We start from the raw sequence: 4,326 nt of genomic DNA on the forward strand, positions 1-4,326 counted from the left end.
CCTATGTGCATCTGTTAGATTTAGTTAACTTTTTTTGAATCTGCCATCTAGTTGGTAAAAGTTTTTTTTAAAAAATGTATTCTTACACTTAGAAGGGTTGCTTAGAGAAATAAATGAGGCAGGATTCTGTCAGACACTTTACATGGATCCTCTAAAACAAGGATTGTTGTTTAGTGTTGTCAAGTTGGTTCTGACCCAACGAGTTTCTAGAGAGTGGCTGGTGAGCTTGAACCACTGACCTTGTCATTAAAATTAACAAACAAACCAAAGAAATGAGAGACCAAATGAAACAGACACAGATGAACATCCTGCAATATTGAACTTCAGAGGAAAGGTTGGAGAAGTGGATGGAATGCTTGCTGGCAGGTGAAGCTGAGCAGGAATGGTAAGAGAGGGAGACTCACTGGTGAATTGCCAGTGAGATGCAGCGTGACCCTCTTGAACTTTTGTGAGCATTTTTGGCAATAGAAGGTGGCCTGGCAGAGCAAATTCACAGAGGTGAGAAGCTTTCTTTTTCTCTCTGCTTCTCTGGTGACCAGAGGTGTGGTCAGCTCCCACCATTATCCACTCCCAGCTCACACCCTACTCTTCAGAAGTACTGAACTGCAAGATTGTGGGCAACGCCAGTGTGATGTGGGGCTGGTTGTGCTACTTTGGTACCTGGATTCAGGAGGATCCACCTCTAGACCTACAGAACCTGCCAAGCAACCAGACCAGCATTAGGCTAGCAGAAACCCTCAAAACCAGCCAACCTACTCCCAACTGCCCTGTGGTCCTAACAGACACTAAAACTACTCCCATCAATAGCTCCCATGAACTACTTCTGCTTTGAGTACCGTAGCAGTTCAAAACTACCAGTCATTTCGTAGGAGAAAGATGAAACTTTCAGCTCAGGTAAAGATTTACAGCCTCAGAGACCCTATTCAGGGTTGCTGTAAGTCAGAATGACTGCAAGGCAGACCACCACCACCAAACAGAGATACCATTGAGAACACCATCTAGGACCAGGAACTCCTCTGTGGCATCCCTACCACACTCACCAGGAGCCCCTCAGAGCTTCCTTTCCAGGTGCAACAGCTACACTGGATTCTTTTTTTGTTGCTGCTATGTTTTGGATTTTTCTTTTGTTTAATTGTTTTTTCTTTCTTATCTTTCCATTCCCTTGAATTTATCCTTCCTATTTCTGCTGGTGTGGCACTGTGGGTTAATGCTCTGGACTGCAAAGTCAGTTAGAGCTACAAGGTTGGTGGTTCAAGTTCACCAGACACTCCTCGGAAACCCTATACACATTGCTGTGGGTAGGAACCAACTAGATGGCAATTAACAACAACAACAAACCTCTGCTTTTGTTTTTCCTTCTTCTTATGTTTCTCATGTCTCCTTTTTTAATTTTTTCCTTTGGATCTTTCTTTACTACTTTCTACTCTCACTTTTCATCTTCCCTCTCCTTGGTTTTTCGAAATGTTTTTTGTTTGTTTGTTTCTGCCTTTCATTTTCTGTCTTATTTTTATTTTCTATAGCTCCATATCCCTGTCCTTCTTTTCTCTTTTTAGTTATTATATCCTTTTTTTCCTTTTTTTTTTTTCCTCCTTTATTATTTTAACTCTCATTGTTAGTCACTTGTTTGTTTATTCTGTTTTGTCTTTGTGTGTGTGTGTGTATGTGTGTTTGTAGGAGTCTCCCCTTTCCCACCTGACAGAAGGTAAGAGTTGGAATTGACTCCACAGCACACAGCCACCACCAGCAGAACAGCAATTAGAAAAAGGAATCTGAAGAAAGCCTAATAGTTATATGAAACACCATGAAGAGGAATAACTTATGGGTGATCAGAATTTTAGAACGGGAAAATACAATAAAAATCACAAAGAATATTGTCAAAGAATGTTAGGAGAAAACTTCCTTAAAATCATGAAAGAGGAGAAGATAAACAACAAAAAACAGAATGAATTCAAAACAGTATCAATACCAAAAGAAAATCACCAAGAACTTTCCAAATCAAAGACAAGGAAAGAATCTTGAGAGCAGCTCAGGAAAAAAAAAAAAAAAAAAAAAAAAAACCTACAAAGGGGAACCAGTAAGACTATTGGTTCTGATTTCTCAGCTAAAAAAATTAATAAATTACAGAGTGACCTAAAAAAAAATTAATATACCTTCACATCAAAATGAAAAAGAGGAAAATCATGAATATTTAAGAAACATTAGCACAAAAAATGCAAACGAAAAGAATATCTATGCACAAAATGAATTCTTTGATGAAAATTATGCAGAACAAAGAAATCAGTGAATGAACCTAGAGGACACTATGCTGAGTGAAATTAGTCAGTCACAGGACAAATATGCAAGAGCCATCTGTTGCAAAAAGTTAAGAAAATGTTTCCTTGATAAAAGAAACATTCTATGATGGTTAGGGTGTGGTTGTTGTTTTGTTTTTAAGTGCCATTGAGTTGGTTCCAACCCACAGCGACCCTGTATAGGATTTCCAGTGAGGAGCTGGTGAGCCTGAACTGCCAACTTCAAGCTCACCAGCCACTCTTTGTAGTTATGGTGTGGGGAAATGGAAAATTATTCCCTTTGTAACTGACCTTACATGGAGGGGATTGAAATCATTGCAATGAAGCAAAGTATATGATTTGTTGAATGTAAAACTGATAATCTGCTCTGTAAACCTTCACTCAATTCACAATAATAATTAAAAAAGGAGTAAATGAGCCCAGGTTAGGCCAGGAGGCCCAGATGGGAGAACCCCGGGGCCGGGGCCCCAGCGGAGGATGGAAGGGGCTGGACGGGCAGCGAGGCGGGCAGTGAGGAAGGCACTGGTGGCAGTGAGGGGGCTGGAGGAGATGGGGGTCCGGATGCAGAGATGTCTGGAGCCCAGACATTGCATAGAGCTTCCAGGAGGCCTTGGCCATCTACCCACACTGTGGACGGCGGAAGATCACCCTCTCCGATGAAGGAAAGATGTATGGTCGGAATGAACTGATTGCCCGCTCTATCAAGCTAAGAATAGGAAAGACCCAAACTCGCAAACAGGTCTCTAGTCACATCCAGGTTTTGGCCTGAAGGAAATCGAGGGAAATCCAGTCCAAACTGAAGGATCAGGTTTCCAAGGACAAAGCTTTCCAAACAATGGTCACCATGTCCTCAGCCCAGCTCATCTCAGCATCTTCCCTGCAAGCCAAACTGGGTCCTACCAGCCCTCAGGACACTGAGATTTTCCAGTTTTGGTCAGGGGCCTCTGGGATTCCCTGGAATGTTCCAGATGTGAAGCCATTCTCGCAGACTCCGTTCTCCTTGTCTCTGACTCCCCATCCACTGAACTCCCAGGGTATGAGCCCCCCACCAGCCTTCTCATCCCCGACCCTGCCCCCACCTGCCCCATCACCCCCAGCTTGGCAGACTTGGGCCCTGGGGACTGCCCGATTGCAGCTGGTGGAGTTCTCAGCCTTTGTAGAACCACCGGATGCTGTTGACTCTGCGGACCTGAACTGGGGCCCGAGTGGCGAGGAGGCAGGGGTTGGTGGCAGCGGCCGCTTCAACGGAGTAAGCAGCCAATATGAGAGCCTGGAACACATGACTCTGACCTGTTCTTCTAAGGTCTGCTCCTTTGGCAAGCAGGTGGTGGAGAAGGTAGAGACGGAGCATGCACAGCTGGAGGATGGGCGCTTCGTGTACCGCCTGATGCGCTCTCCCGTGTATGAGTACCTGGTGAATTTCTTGCATAAGCTACGGCAACTACCTGAGCGGTACATGATGAACAGTGTCCTGGAAAACTTCACTATGCTCCAGGTGGTGAAAAATAGAGACACTCAAGATCTTCTGCTGTGCACTGCCTATGTCTTTGAGGTCTCCAGGAATGAGCGAGGGGCTCAGCACCACATTTACCGCCTGGTCAGGGACTGACTTATCGGAGAAGAGCCCCCACCTCTTACTCTCCCCAGGCTCTTCATTTGGGGATGTAGCTGTGATGACAGGGAGTTGTTAGTGGAGGTGTCCTTGAAGCTCTAGGGGATCCCCAAACCTGGGAGTTTATTTTCTGCTCTTTGTCTTGATGAAATGGGCTGGGATTGGGAGGAAAGGATCGATTTTGGGGATCTCACCAGGGGGTCATGCCAGAGTATCAGGGATTAGTTTACTCGAGTCAGTGAACCTTCCTCAACCTCTTTATAGGGACTCCCATTCTATTTTGGAGAGTCCTTCCTAACTACTCTGTCACATGGAGTAACTGTGAGTCAAAAAATCTAGTCAAAGGCACCTACCAACAACCACAACAGCTAACTCAAACAAGTATGCTGCCCCATCCCTTCCTACTACCCCACATACCGCAAA

At 44.6% G+C, this 4,326-nt stretch overlaps 1 pseudogene; it reads left to right on the forward strand.

The window, feature by feature from the left end:
• Nucleotides 1–347: 347 nt before the first annotated feature.
• LOC102841026 lies at nucleotides 348–3,900 on the forward strand (annotated as a pseudogene).
• Nucleotides 3,901–4,326: the final 426 nt, after the last annotated feature.

The sequence above is a fragment of the Chrysochloris asiatica genome, unplaced genomic scaffold, assembly GCF_000296735.1.
Source record: "Chrysochloris asiatica unplaced genomic scaffold, ChrAsi1.0 scaffold00196, whole genome shotgun sequence".
In the NCBI taxonomy this organism is placed as follows: domain Eukaryota; kingdom Metazoa; phylum Chordata; class Mammalia; order Afrosoricida; family Chrysochloridae; genus Chrysochloris; species Chrysochloris asiatica.